Here is a 16843-nt window from a genome sequence, read left to right as displayed (position 1 = left end):
CGGTACGCGAAATGTGAAGGTCTCATGCAACGTTGCCCGAATGTTGTGAATATTGACAGCAACACATGTAAGTATTTGTCAGATATATAACAGAGAGCAATGGGAAATGTTCTCAAGAAATTGTAAGAGTAACAGGCACCGTAAAATTACGTCATCAACTAGATATCATGATTCAATGTTCAAAATAAAAGAAATGGAAATAACTGAAATCTGTTTTGATATTTAAGGGTTAATTGGTGCATGTTGTAGAAAAGGATTTTATGTATGAACGGTGGCTGTTCGTTGCCAAATACTACCATGATCATATTTCAATATGATCAATGAAAGATTTTGGCCTTTTTTGAATTTTACAAAGTAGAAAGAAAGATTTCAGACACAGAGGACCCTATATATTTCAGTTAAAATACATATTCAAGAGTATTTGTACCAACTACAATTTTTTTAAAATAAAACAATATATTCATACTAATTGTCAATCTCTATAATGTTGATTGTATTAACAATGCAGTGTCTACATCCAGTTTGCATTGACAATAATCATATGATTGTGACACAGTTAAAACTGATTCTTAACTTCATTAGGCCTTTCTTTTTATGTTACCTTGTTCTAATCTGATGTTTCAAATTCCAACATAAACAAATTATTCATGTTATTCTTTTTTCTCTTCACACCAAAAGATATCTGCATTGCACAATGACTCTTATTTTATTTAATATCTTGGCACACTTGTGCATGTGTACTAGTATTTGATTACACATGCATGACTTTTTAGCAGTCATCTGTTTCTGAACTGAATATTATGCCAATAAAGATAAGTAACATAAAAAAAGGACTGGTATTCTTTCAGGTTTGGAGAATCAATCAATTCATTGTGAAAACATTTTTAATTTCTTACATAAGTTACTTTGATCTTGATAAGATAAAAATAGATCCAAATATAATTGAGGAGATTAAATTATACAGTCTAATTCATTTCAGCCAGTCTGTCTAAAATCTGGTCCTATTTTTCAGGCAATAATAAATTAATGAAAATTTAAGAAAGAATATATACCTTGCTTGAGTGAATCAGTCAATATGCATATTGGCTGAAATTTTTAGTCAAAATACATATTGGGCCTGATTATAGACACTGATTGTAACATATGTAAGTATAATCTGTTATATTCAAAACCAAATAACACAAATAAATCCATTTATCTACATGGAATGACTGTGGGGTTCAATTTGCATTTATTTAACCATCAGAAGATTTGATGATAAACTTTCTAAATTCATATTTGCTGGATGATAATAATATCTACAAAATATACTTAATACTACAGGTGTCTTGAAGTACTGTTGAATGAAAATCAGGCTACTTAGATACAGTAGGGTAGTGTGTGGATTTGTATGGGAAATAATTTGTCAACATTAAAATAAATATTATGTTACTAAAACAAGAAGATAAAACTATGATTTAGATCTATTTATGCATCATACACATTTTGTGGGGTAGCTTGTATGATTTGTTGTTTGTTGGGACAAATCTCTGTAATTTACTTCTATTTTAAGAGCATGAGTATCAGAATTCTGTAAGAAATGATGGATGAATGAATTAACACCTGTGATGACTCAAAGCGCTTAATGGTGGGACACATGTTATAGGGGCAGAATAATATGGGTAAATCTCTTATTTCAAAGTATGATGAGCGGTATGTATATTGCAACTGAGTAAGATGCATGATAGATGTTCATTTGGCCTATTTCTAAAAAAAATAATATAAATTTAAATATTCAGATGCAACTTTAATTTTGATATATAAAGTAACATTTAAAATCAGTTGTTTTATTATATTGAACGTTATTTCTTCTTAAATTATTTGTAAAGGCACGAATGTAAACTTACTATATAGATCATTGGTAAAGGCCTGTCAAAGATGTCTATGTGCTGTAAATGTTGGCGTATCACTAATTTTATTAAATTGAAGTCCATGGTAGTATTTGTTGTGATTTGAATGCTTGAATTGTTGTGGGAAATAACACAAAGGCTGATAAATAAAATGAGTTTGCATTATTTCATCGATGCAATATGTAAGCCCAGACTGACAGAATGCCTTGCTGTTTTCTGACGTAGAAAATACCGTGGCAATATACCATTTTTCATGACGTGTTTCCCGCTATATTCCAGAGTGACAATTCGTCTTGTAGTTGAAGACTCAACAAATGTTGATATTATAAACTAATAATCACTACGAAATATGTGCTAGTTAAAAATATTCGGTGAAATCTTGATTGATCATAGGTGAAATCTTGATTGATCATAAGGAAATTCTAAAAGAAACACAGATGTTTTATCAAAATTTATATAATTCACAGGAAAATGATTTTGTTAATTTTGACTTAGAAAGATTACTAAACGAAGGTGATATTGATATTCCTACTCTAGATAAGACTATGTCCGATACCTTGGAAAATCCTCTGACCTACGAAGAGCTACTGAAGTCTTTGAAATCCATGAAAAATAACAAAAGTCCAGGATCGGATGGTTTTTCTGCAGAGTTTTAAAAAAAATTCTGGAAAGACATTGGGTATTTTTTGCTCAGATCCATCAATTTAGGCTTTAATAAGGGGGAGTTATCTGTAACTCAAAAACAAGGAATTATTATCTGCCTACCAAAAGAGAACAGACCGAAAAAAATCCTAAAAAATTGGAGACCAATCTCGCTTCTTAATGTTTCATATAAGTTGGATATATAAGAATAAAAACTGTTCTTCCAAATTTGATTCATTCTGAACAAACTGGTTTCATGGCTAATTGATACATTGGTGATAATACCAGGTTATTATATGACATTTTATTTTATACTGAAAAACATAAGATTCCATGGATGCTCTTATTAGTTGATTTCGAAAAGGCTTTTGACTCTGTTGCATGGTCCTTTATACAAAAATGTCTTTCTTTTTGGGGGTTTGGAAGTAACATCAGAAAATGGATAAATGTCTTGTACACCAACATACAGTCATGTGTAACTGTGAATGGAAGAACATCCGCCTGGTTTGATATACAGAGGGGATGTCGTCAAGGGGACCCCCTCAGCCCCTATATTTTTCTTTTATGTGCCGAGATACTGGCAATATTAGTTAAGAAAAATAAAAATATCAAAGGATTATGTATTAATGGTAAAGAAAATATCATAGAACAGTATGCTGATGACACTGAATTCATTTTGGATGGAAGCAGAACCTCATTCGAAGAAACAATTCATACTTTAAAACAGTTTGCTAATATTTCAGGTTTAAAAATAAATTATGATAAGTCCGAAGTTATTTGGATAGGGAGTAGAAAGAATAGTGATGTAAGGTATATACCTGAATTGAATATTAAATGGAATCCAGCAACTTTTAGAGTTTGGGGAATTGTTTTCTCCACAGATTTTGATTTAATTGAAGATTTGAATTATAGAAGGAAACTTTATGAAATTGAACAAATCATTAAAAAGTGGATGAAAAGAATTATTACTCCTCTAGGAAAGATAGCTGTTATTAAGGCATTATTAGTTTCTAAATTGAATTATTTTTTCTTATCGTTGCCCAATCCTTCAGAGCAGTTTATGAAGGAGTTGAACAAGTTACTGTTTGCATTTTTATGGAATAATAAACCAGATAGAATTAAACGTCAAGTGATATGCAAATCCTCTGCAGATGGAGGAGTGGGGATGGTTGATGTTTTTAAGGGTCTCCTCCCATTAGTAAGACAGCCCAGTTGTGGGACACTTTAAAACAACAATGTCAAACCTGGTTGCACATGTTAATCAGGTAATTAACCCCTATCATGAAAATGGACTTGTCTTATTTTTCTTATAGACAAAAGAAATGACTCAAGATGCTTGATACCCTCTTTTACTTTATTTCATTCAACATTTTAATTCATCCATCCCTTAAATCCATTGTTTTAACATATTCACCACTTAGAGTTCAGTTAAAGTTAATATCACAGTTCACATCGAGGTTGTCACACTGACACAACCTTAATCCATCTTCAGAAGTTTGCCAACAGCATCCATGAACTGGAGTGGTGTCTTGACACCCTGGGATAGCTGATTCTTCAGTCTGGAAAGTCAATTGTCAATCTCCTTGTACACACGCTTTCCTGCTGGTGGAGCTGCATCTAGGTCTAACTGAGATAGCTTGGTCTTCTCAGATTTCTCAATCTTCTTGATGATCTCGATGAACCTGTAGAGATTAGGATGACGATGATTCAGTGATGCATTGAGGCGACTGTGGAAACCCTCATGACAGCAACTTCAAAGTCGACCTGGAATGTCTGGGTTGAATGGTTGGTTCAGTAGTTGTTGGATGTGGACCCTCAACTGAGCAAAGAGGCGTTGGTATGTTGTAGTCCGACAATAAGGCATCAATGCGTAGACTAGGTGATAGGTAATGCATCCTCTCCGTGCATGCAGTATGTAACGCTGATTCCAAAGATCTGGGCAGGCGGAGAAAGTACCATCAATGTAGACAATGGATGCTGACTGGAGGACTCTAAGCTGATCATCAGTTGCAAATACCAGCATCTTGTCTTCTTCACCGTCGACAAAAAGCAGAAACCTGAGAATATTCAAAAAGAATCACTGCCCCACTCTTATTAATTAATGCGCTAATCATGGGCTGTGACCATTGTTAAGTGGGTAGACTGGGTGTGTTTGTTTAATTAATCCCACCTACTCCACTGTCTTACAATGGGTGTCTCACTAATGGGATGTAACCTTTTTAAGTATGTCAAATTTCAGAAAATCTCTTGGATCAAGAAGGTGATGTCTGAAGACTATCAGACCAACTGGAAGGTGTTGTTGATGTCTTGTCATCCAAAATTATCCACTATGCACAAATACGGGTCCTCTTTTATCCAGAAATTGAGTAATCAAACTCTCAATCCTTTTTGGAAAGACTGTTTGGAGGCTTTTTATGAACTCTCTAATAAGGCTACAATTGACACCTTTGATGCACTGGTAAGCGAACCTCTATTTTATAATCCAGATATCAAGATTGACAAACAAACTGTTTTTTGGAAACAGTGGGTTGATGCAAGAGTGTATAGAATTTGCGATTTATTAGATATAAATGGTTGTTTTTTGTCATACAATGACTTTTGTAGAAAACATGAGTTCACACTGCCAATCATGCAGTTTAATAGTATAGTTTCTGCAGTTTCAAACTATATTTAGAAGGCAAACCTAAACATGGAGAACACCATTAGCCCTTTAGATTACAGTTTATTATTGACTAAACTTTTCTCATTAAAGAAAGTTTCCAAACATGCCTACTATACACTTTTGGGACCTTTGGTTAGTTGGAAAGCCAGACAGAAATGGGAATTTATTTTTGGTGAATTAAACTGGAAATCCATTTTTATAAAACCTATCAAAATAACCAAAGATACAAAGCTTCGGTGGTTTCAGTTCAGGATAACTCATAGGATACTTATAACCAACTCATTTCTATTTTATATCAAGAATGTTGACAGTGATCGATGTACTTTTTGCAGTGATGAAAGAGAGACGATCGTCCATCTCTTGTGGGAGTGTGATATTGTACAGAATTTTTGGAAACAGTTTATGAGCTGGATAAATGACAAATGTGGACACATTCATAATCTAAATCTTTCAGCAGAATTTATTATTTTTGGCTTTAAAAAAAATCTTATTACTGATAAAGTGTTTGATTTTATCATCCTGTTCACAAAATACTTTATCTACAGATGTAGAATTCAAAATATACTACCAAATATACAGTTTTTAAAGAATGAACTCAAACTTCGCTATAAGATAGAGAAAAGACGTTTTTTGTCCACAACAGAGGTTTGGAATTTAACAAAGACTGGATGATGTACCATAACCTTTTTGAATTTTAGGATATGTGTGTGTGTGTATGTATATATATATGTAATATATATGCTTGTGTTCATGCGTATATTATGGTATGCCCATGTGCTATTGTCTACATTTCCGTATCATTCAATTGGAACCACTGACTTGAGATTTGAGATCTCTCTTTGAGAATATGATGTGTGTGTGTGTATGAGAGTGCTTGTGGCGTCCCTGTGTGAAAGCGTGTAAATGGTGTTTGTATGAGAAGTGTGAATGGCTGTTGTTTTTATGATAAAAAAAGGGGACTCCATCATGTGATACATATAATTATATTATGTATTAAATCATTTATTATCACTTGTAATATCAGTCTCACATTACAAATGATGTGCAAACAGTCAATGTATTAATATGCACTATATCATGTACAATGTATCCTGAACCCTGAATAAAAAAAGTATTACAAAAAAAAATTATATGTATTCAGTTGTAAACGACCGTTTTTGAACGAAGGTGCAACAGGACAACTCTTTAGCTTGGCTCCGTCTCTACATGTCAGTAGTTGTCGCAGCGCGCATTGATCCGGGAACCAGACCGGAAGCGACAGTTTGGACCGTCGCTTATATCATTTCAAAAGGAGAGTTACTGCCCTTTGGAACAAAAAGATCGCTGGATCTGGATGCTAGAGGGACATATATGTCCTTCCTCTAGAACCCTCACTTTGAAGTCGAATAAAATTCAAAATACATCAACCACACAAATACACTTCACAGTTTTGAATAAGGTGGGAAATTTCCTGTTCTGTGATATCATCCACTGGCATTTTAGGCCAAGCAAAAGTACTGAAAATGATCTCTGAAAATTAGATACATTGTAAATGTCGCCATTTTTTACACATTACTATATCACCGCTCACGGCGTTATTTACAGCATGTTTTGAAATCTATATTTAGGATATTTACTCGGAGAAATGAATTTAAAAAAATAGCATATTAGTGATCACGGGTATCTGTCTTTTATGAAATCACCAATGATCATTCCAAAACGTCTCCTATAGCCCGAGAATCGTTTCGAATGTTTTGGAAAATACGCAAACACGAACGCCGAAGTGAACTTTCCGCCATATTGGCTAGTGTTTACAAAATCACGTTTCAGGTACACCGGTTATGAGGCGCCTGTAACATCGCGTATATTTCAAACTTAGCTGCCATACACACATCCTTGTATTCCTCATACATTTTAGAATCAAATGACCAATGGTCTTTGTCACCAATACAAAGTGGCTGGATGAAATCAAGAAAAATATGTTAGGTGTGAAAACGAACGCTGTGCTCGAAAAACTGCATTTGTTTGAAATGTAAACAAAGCAAAATCCAGATTTTACACAGTGTAGCATTTTCTCCTATTTTGAGATATCCATTCGTCTATTCGTTTAAAGTTATAGGCTCAACATTTTAAGAATATGCATGGGAAGATAATCGTAGGAAGAATTAGGGAATTTCAAATAGATACATTGCAATGATTTGATATTTTGTTGTCAAAGTTACCGTTCTGGTTGACGCCATGACTGACGCAAAATCACGCACAAACGACAACGGTATTTATCGGAATTTCTGAATATTTCCGTTTGTTTCAATGAAAATTATGACAACAAACAACAGTACATAGATTGTCAGAATGTTTCTGATTACTTACATGTCACATTTATACGATCCCTGAATCAACAAAAGTCCCCTCGTACAATCCCACGTACTGTCGACAGTGTACACGCCATTTTGTAAAAGTGGGTCACAGGTAGTGATGTCATACGTCAACATTGTTGTACATATTTGGTAATTCCATTAAAGGTCCTTGAATGAGAGTGCACACGATCATTGTATCATGCTGTTTACAGTTTCAGTTATGGTGTATATTTTGCATGTCTTTTATACATTTTTTCACACAATTAATTTCACTTTGGATATTTGTCAATGTTCAAAATGAAATCATACGTACATGTAGGCCACAACATGTATGAACGAACCTTTGATAATCTCCTGTTTGTTTGAACATTGTTTACATAACAATGTGATAGGTTTATAGTGTCGACTACGATATTTCTTTCCTTTGGACAAGTGTTACAAGATGAAGTGTAAATGTAACTGCAGCATGTACGTATTTCTTGGGATGTGTAATAAGTCAATATTATAAGTTCATATAACCAATGTCCATGAATAGCCGTTTCATTTTATTTTATAACTAAAACTGAATATATTACTTTAACAAAATGGATAATATGTTTTGGTAAAATATATGCACACATTTCTGAAATGTCTTGGTCTTGGAATTGTCTTTTATGTCGTTGGATACAGAAAACAGTGATACCTAACGATTCGCCAGGTGCGCGTTAGACACAAACAATTTACGAATTATTCCTCTCGTTTTGCATTATATAATCAATGGTTTCATTCTTTTGTCAATATTGTGATCACGGGATAGTAAACAGTTTACTTTATTCCTCCAGGAATTGTAAAATGTATAAAAATATAACCCATGTTTATTATTACCCCGTTGGTTCAAACGTATACGATTATCCTTATAATTCTATACCAACAGAGCTTTCTTCGAATCTTTTATTGTGTAAGAAATAATAACATAATAATGAACAAATATATGTCCAATATTGAATATATGTTTGGTTGTTTTGAAATATTCTTTTGGGAATTTTATTACGTAAATTGATGCTAAACAGGTGCGTGTCTTGTCCAATTAAGATACACGATAAACTATCTAATTGTTTACATATTCAAGACATTATTTACTTGGTGAGAGCAGTCATTTTATGTTGTGTCGAAAAAGCGTCAAATTCCGTTCCACACATCGAGATTTTCCATACCATGAAAGATAATTTGGGGAGATATATATTAATCAAAATACCAGTGTCGTCTTTTTCCGACGTTATCAAAGACATAAAACCAGCCATGACGTCAAAAGGAATGGTTTTATTTTTAGGGTATTTCATTACATTTTCCCTTTTTTTATGAAGTACGATTTCATAATTTCTTATGGGTATATTTTATAACTAAACGTGTACAGTTTCAATATCGATATTTGTGTTGGAATAGTTTGGTTCCTCCTGAACAAAACACCACGAAAATACATTGTCCTTACCCACAGCTAATTCTCACCAAGTGACATGAGTTACAACAAACTAGAGCTAAGCATAGCGGAGTTATGTCCCCTTTTCTTTGTACGCGTGTAATCCTCTGTCACCTTTCGACGTCATAGAGAAAAAGCAGTTTTCTTCATTTACGGCATGCTACTTTTGAAATTGAATGTATGTCGTTATACATTCGCATATAACTCCATTTGATATGTAGTTATGTCGTTCAGATATTAGGCAGTATTTTGTTCGTTTCCGTAAAGCTTCTTAATTAAAAGAAATGTCGCACAGTACTTTTATCGGTGTACGATAAAAAGCGGAGAAATTTACTGTTTTTCAACGCAGAATATATTCTCGGACAACACTTAGGAGTGTCTTTTTTTAAAACCGGTTTGATATTTACAGTTAAATTTACACCATCAAATAGGAAATTTAATATTCTCCACCTCTGCGTAATTTTATAGCCAGTGGTAGATCCAGTGCCGCGTGAGCGCAATTCTCGCACAACCTTCACTTTTCCGATCTTAGGAAAATATGCGTCAGAATAAAACCTCGGCATCCAGAGAGTGTAAAAAGTAATGCTTACAGCTTCAGTAGCAGAGCCATTAGTGATGTCATATGATTGTGACGTCATGGTAACAATGACGTCACAATGGTCTGTAAAGCATTGTGATTCAATTTCATTGCAGCGATATCTACAGTGTAGATATCGCTTGATCTCACCCAAGCGATATCTCCTGTGGGAGCCAGTTTTGGATGATAAATGAATTTAAGATATCTTTAATTATAATTTGATATCTTAAAAACATTATTGATATCTTTAAATAAAATACCGATGTCTTTAAAAGAATTGAAGATATCTGTAATTCCGTAATAAATGTGAAAACGGCTTGCCATACGGTTGTGTGTTTTCATGACCGAACGACCGGGCGGTCACATGACCGCAACGCCAAAACGCTAAACCCCGTTTCTGGCCATGACCATTTTTCTGGTCAAGCCCGCGAAAACGGCCCCCTGGCTGTAGTTCGATAGGTCACGATTAGGCCCTAGCTCCATGCATGGCTGTAGTCGCCTTACACAGTGTGAAGTTTTGACTGGTGGCAGCGATAGTACAGAGAGCTCCGCGAACGGGCTATGGCTGTGAGGAGCTTGATTGTTCAGCAAGCTCCTCACAGCCATAGCTCGTTCGCGGAGCTATCTATAACTATCGCTGCCACCAGTCAAAACTCCCCACTGTGAATAGGTGGCCACAACCATGCTTGGAGTTGAACTCGCAACCGAATGACCGTTATGTTTACAAACAAGTGACGACTGTCGTGACGCCGAATACACTTATCGCTGCTAAATTACTTTCTTCGTTTGTCAATTTGAATTTCTGTTTCATTAAAACTATCGTGTTATTGATATAGTAAGAATGTAAGGGAGAAGTTGTTTGATTTTCCGTTAGTCTGCAATCTCGAACCAATCTGATTATTAAACAACAAAGTAAATTCATCTGGAAAACATGGTCAGTCGTAAACCTTTTCAAAATGAAATATGATGGCATTCCCAAAGACATAAACAAAAGTATCAACGTTACTACAATTTGGGTTTGAGGGAAAGTTTCAATATTCTTGTAATGGCCGCGCCCACACTAGTGGCAGCGATGATACCGAGAGTGTAACGAAGGTGTCACGCGCTGGGAAGGAGCTTGATTGTTCAGTAAACAGCGTCCTGTCGAGAAGCGTGTTTCTCTTTACTCAAAGTAATCTTACCAGCAGTTAACAAACGTAACAATACATACGTCCTTGAATTCCTCATACAGTTAAGAATCAAATGACAAATGGTCTGAATTGTCACTTGAAAACGTGCAAATTATAGTAAAATTCATATTTTACACTGTGTAGCATTTTCTCCTGTTTTGAACTATCCATTCGTCAATTCGCTGCATACATTGGCTCAACATTTTCAGAATATGCATGGGGAGAGACACATAGCAAGAATTAGGGAATTAAAGGAAGGATACATTGCAATGGTTTGGTAAAATTAACAGAAATTGTCAAAGTTTCCGTCCACCGTGACGCCAAGACTAACGCAAAATCAATCACAACGACAACGGTATTTATCGGAATCTCTGACTATTCCTCTTGGTTTCTGTGAAAAACATAACACCAAAAACAGTACACAGATTTTCAGAATGTTGTACTTACATGTCACATAAGTATCCACATCATTTTGAAAAAGTCGGTCACCAACATTGTTGTACATATTTGGCAATTCTTTGAAGTGAAGGTCCGTCAAAGAAAGTACACACGATCATTGTATCCTGCTGTTTACAGTTTCAATTATGATGGAGATTTTGCAAATATTTTATAAATTTTTACTCACATTTAATTTCACTATAGATATTTATCAATGCTCAGTATGATATACGTAGATAAAGACCACAAAATGTATAAATCTTTGATAATCTACTGTGTTAGAGCCGAATTTTAGGTATTTGTGGTTCATTGAGAATCCTTTTAATTGGAACTTTGTTAGGGTTTGTATGTATACATGGATGCATGTGTTTAGTATAGTTATAAGATAAAACATTAGAAACAGCCAGCCCTTGCTGCCAGTGGCCGTTTCAGGTTATGTTCCCAGGGGTTGGTGACAGCAATAGTATAATGTTGCAGCTAAGACTTAAAAGTTAATTGTTTTGTGTGGAGTCTTAGAGGTCGTGACCTGATCAACCGCTATAAGCATCCCACAGGAATTTCAGATATATAGTTGGACGAATGAGTGTGAGATGGAGAGCAGAGAGTTTTAAGATACGAAAGAAGTAAGACATGTTTCTAAGAGAGTGTAAGAAGATTGTGTTAAGGGAATAGAGGACATACGGTTTTTCAACCTGTCCGAGCTACTGTCCGAGCCACGGTACAAGCTATCCTGCATTTATTCTGCAACTGTGCTGCAACTGTTTATTATATTACGACTTATTCTTGGAGTGTGTGATATGTTATTCAATCATTGTGTGGATATTCACTGAATTTATGGAATTATGGTATATGGAATTTTTGAAGTTTGAAATTAAAGACAATATTAAAGTGCTGGATCGAGTTGAAACTTTGATATCCTCTATCTCCATTAATTACATAATTTAAGAGTTCACATTAAATGTTGAAAAACCCGTGAAAATCCGGATGTGAACCTAAGACTTGGACATAAAGAAGATTGTGTCTCCATTTGTGAATTGGCAAAAGGATCCTGCAAAGTTCAAAACGGATTAACACAAATTGGATTAAGGACTCAAAGTTGAAGTAAGGTATTTTCTTTTCTCAAGAAGTTGACATTGTTAAGTAAATGTGACTTTTATGGTCTTATCAAGGCGTGATAAAAGAACTTACGGGTAATAAGACTACCTGTTCGAGTATGGAAGAGTGCGTTTATTCAGAAACAGGCAAATACAGGAGGCATTATATTTCACTGGAATCGTGTATACACCGAATTGGATTTATCACATAGGATTACGGAATTCAAGAACTGTAAGTTACATCAAATATTCGCAATTTGAAAGAAATGTTACCTCCTTCATTAAACATTACAGTACGGGAGATGACATTAGACCAGAAGATAGTGTTTCCCAAGTTGGATTACCTGAGGGTTCAGTAATCTCCTCTGTCTCCTCTGCCAAAATGGAGATCCTGGCGAAAAGGGCCGAACTTATTGCCAGACAAAAATATTTAGAACGAAGACATCAATTAGAAGAAGAAAACAGATTAAAACAAAGACGAGAAAGATTGGAACTTGAAACAGAAGTAGAAATTGCCGATGCCCAGTATGAAATTTTTGACCAGTATGACCGAGATAAAACAGTTCCCGGAAACCAGAAAGTTCACAAAGGTATTTCAAGCCAGCAAAGACCCGAAATAAAGATTTGAACCCAGAAGCTGAAGAATTTACCCCTATTCAGAGTACAAACCTACAAGTTGGAGTCCACAATTCAAAATTTGATGAAGTCTGTAAGCAACAGAATGAGATAATCCAGCTAGAGGTAGAACACCAGAAACTGTCCACGCTACCCAGTAGGAAGATTCCTGTGTTCAGTGGTGACCCACTACAGTTTAAGCCCTTCATACGTGCATTCGAGCATGGTATAGAAGACAAAACCATCAATCCCAAGGATAGGCTCTATAACTTGGATCAGTACACCAACGGTGAACCGAATGACTTGGTAAGAAGCTGTCTATTCATGAATCCTGAAAGTGGCTATGAACAAGCCAGGTCACTGTTGGATAAGAAATTTGGGAACAAGTACAAGCTAGCAACAGCTTACATGGACAAAGCATTGAAATGGCCGGCTATTAATGCAGAGGACAGCGAAAGGAGAAATGTCACCTTTGCGGACCTTGTCGATTTTGTAGATAAACAAGCGCAGATCTTGTCAAGTCCTTTGTTTGGCAATATCATCGAGGACATCCAAGTTCAAGCAAGACAAAGATGAAAGAAGCGCCAAACAGATATAAGAGCTTTGCTACTGACACATCAAAGTCTGAATTAGGTCAAGAAACTGCCACCAGGGCAACCTACCCAGTTCAACCAAAATTGATGACATCTGGTAAGCCATCTGCAACTAGAGAAAGAACAGTCAACACGTCTAGAGCATTCATCAAGCCATGCTGGTTCTGCAATGAGGACCACACCATGGAAATGTGCAGGGGAATGCAGCGTAAGACGTTGGATGAGAAGATTGATTTCTTAAGACCAAAGGGCTTGTGTTTTGGCTGCTTACAATTTGGACATATGAGTCGCGAGTGCCCCAGCAGATTGACATGTCATATATGTAAATTGAGACATGCAACCTGTTTTCATGACAACAGCAGCGACAGAGAAAAGAAAGAAATGGACCAAACGAAGCCAAAGGTTGTCACAAACAACAGTTTGGCTACGAGTGAGAGCAGGGATCACAAAGACTTGAGCTTCATGCCTGTGGTCCCCGTTAGGATTAAAGTCAACTCTGGTAACAGATATGTCAAAACATATGCCTTCCTTGACAACGGCAGTTCAGCAACCTTTTGTACCAGCAAGCTGGCAGAGGAGCTCCAAGTCACAGGAAAGATGACAAACATAGTTGTCAGCACCATGACTCAAAAGAAAACTGTAAATACCCCCATCCTAACAAATTTAGAAGTTGGTGACATTGACGGAAACAATTGGGTCAAGCTGCCTGCTGTCTTTACACAGGATGAAATGCCAATTTCCACAAGCACCATCCCCAAAGAAAAGTTCATCCATCAATGGCCCCATCTACAGGACGTCACACTACCACCTATTGATGTGGAGATAGGACTCCTTATTGGCAACAATGTCCCAAGAGCAATGGAACCATATGAGATAATGAACAGCGATGGTAACGGGCCCTATGTAGTCAGAACCATTCTTGGATGGATTGTAAATGGGCTAGTACAGGAATCAGAGTCTCCCAGTGAGATCTCAGTAAACAGGACTGATGTTCTTGGAGACGAGAAATTGGATCTTCAGTTAATAGGATACTTCAACAGGGAGTTCAAAGAGCGCATCAGTAATGATCAACCTGAGATGTCAAGAGGCGACAAGCAATTCTTAGACATCATGACCTCCTCAAAGACACTGACAGGAGGATATTACCAGATGTCACTCCCAATCAAAGATGCCCAATTAGATTTGCCCAACAATAAAGTACAAGCTGAACAAAGAGCCATTTCACTAAAGAAGAAATTTAAGAAGAATGAAAACTTTTATGAAGACTACAAGGTATTCATGAAAGATCTCCTGGACAAAGACTATGCCCAGAAAGTACCAGAGAATAAGAAAGACCGTAAGGATATATACCACATCATGGTGTGTACCATCCAAAAAAGCCAGAGAAGATACAAGTTGTATTTGACTGTGCAGCAACCTTTAGAGGGAAATCTCTAAATGACCACCTTCTACAGGGGCCGGATCTAACCAATACCCTACTGAAAGTGCTCCTGAGATTTCGCCAAGAGCCAATAGCTCTGATGGCAGACATCGAAGCTATGTTTTACCAGGTTAGAGTTGAACCAGACGACTATGATGTTCTGCGGTTCCTATGGTGGCCCAATGGAAACTTGGAGGAAGAATTACAAGAATATCAGATGAAAGTGCACTTATTTGGGGCTGTCTCATCACCAAGTTCCGCCAACTTTGCCTTTAAAGAAACAGCGAAGGACAACATGGACTTGTTTGGCAGGGAAGTGGTTCATGCTGTTGAAAAGAGTTTCTATGTGGATGACTGTCTTACTTCAGTCCAATCTGAGAAAATGGCCATTGAAATGTCACATAAGCTGAGAGAAATCTGTAAGAAGGGTGGATTTCGCTTGACAAAATGGATAAGTAACGGCAGAGCTGCGATAGAATCAATCCCAGAAGAGGAGCGAGCCAAAGAAGTTAAAGACTCTGACATGGATGATGCTTTACCAATCAAGAGGTCATTATGTGTACACTGGTGCGTCGAATCAGATACATTTAAATTCCGGATTGCAATCAAAGACAAACCACTAACTAGAAGAGGAATACTGTCAACTGTCAGCTCCATCTATGATCCATTGGGATTTGCAGGCCCTTATGTTCTCAAAGCAAAGGGAATTCTACAAGACCTCTGCAGACTTAAGATAGGATGGGATGACGTAATCCCTGTTCCCTTGCAGAAGGACTGGACCAAATGGTTGTCGGAACTACACAGGCTTGAGGAAATGGTGATTAGAAGATCCATTCAACCAAATGATAGTAATCAGAAGATGGTATCTCAAATACAACATTTTTCGGATGCCAGTGAAACAGGTTATGGAACTGTTTCTCACCTAAGACAAGTCAGTAGCACTTTCAAATTCATTGTGCATTTCTCATCAGCAAATCAAGAGTTGCCCCGCTTAAGCAGATCACGATACAAAGAATGGAGCTATCAGCTGCTACTCTAGCAATACGGGTAGACAGTATGCTCAAATGAGAGCTGGAAATGCCAATTGACCAAACTTACTTTTGGTCAGACAGTATGTCAGTTTTAAGATACATCGCCAATGATTCAAAGCGATTCCATACCTTTGTGGCAAATAGGCTGTCAGTAATTCATGAAGGCTCAAGCCCATCTCAATGGAAGTATGTGGACACTCAGAACAATTCTGCATTTCGGAAAGATACCAGATGGCTCTCTGGAACAAAGTTCCTGTGGGAAGATGAAGAAATGTGGCCTCAACAGACACACATTTTGAAAGATATTCCCAAGAAAGACGTTGAATTAAAGAAGGTTGCCCGAGTCAACTTGATAGACTACAGGAAGACATGTAAGGAAATAGACAGCCTTATCAGTCACTATTCTGACTGGTTTGCACTGAAGAAGGCTATCGCATGGGTGCTCAAGATACGGGAAGTACTCCTGGATCGCAGTCAAAAGAAGAAGGCAGGCTTAGCACCTCAGCAAAGCATGCCTGTAGTGTTGACTGTGAAAGACTTAGAAAATGCAGGGAAAGCCATTGTTTGCTATGTTCAACTGCAAGACTTTTCAAGTGAACTTGAAAGACTTAATTCAAACAAAGAACTTGATTTGAACAAAGGTAGTCCAATCTTCAAGCTTGATCCATTTGTAGAAGATGGTGTGCTGAGGGTGGGTGGAAGACTAAGTAGCGCTAACATGCCCGAAAGCTCCATACACCCAGTGATTCTTCCAAAGAAATCGCATGTCTCGGAACTGACAATTCGCCATGTTCATCGTGAATGTGGGCATTCAGGCAGAAACTTTGTACTTTCAAAATTGTTTGAGAAATATTGGATTATCAAAGCCAATGCAGCAGTACGGCAAGAAATACACAGATGTGTAACTTGCCGACAAAATCA

At 36.6% G+C, this 16843-nt stretch overlaps 1 pseudogene; it reads left to right on the top strand.

The window, feature by feature from the left end:
* The first annotated feature begins 10123 nt into the window (after nucleotides 1-10123).
* LOC139479457 (uncharacterized) overlaps nucleotides 10124-16843 on the top strand; it is a 36287-nt pseudogene continuing 29567 nt past the window's right edge.

The sequence above is a fragment of the Haliotis cracherodii genome, unplaced genomic scaffold, assembly GCF_022045235.1.
Source record: "Haliotis cracherodii isolate W230 unplaced genomic scaffold, xgHalCrac1.p SCAF_4, whole genome shotgun sequence".
Classification (NCBI taxonomy): Eukaryota; Metazoa; Mollusca; class Gastropoda; order Lepetellida; family Haliotidae; genus Haliotis; species Haliotis cracherodii.
This window is presented reverse-complemented; position numbering and strand designations above follow the sequence as displayed.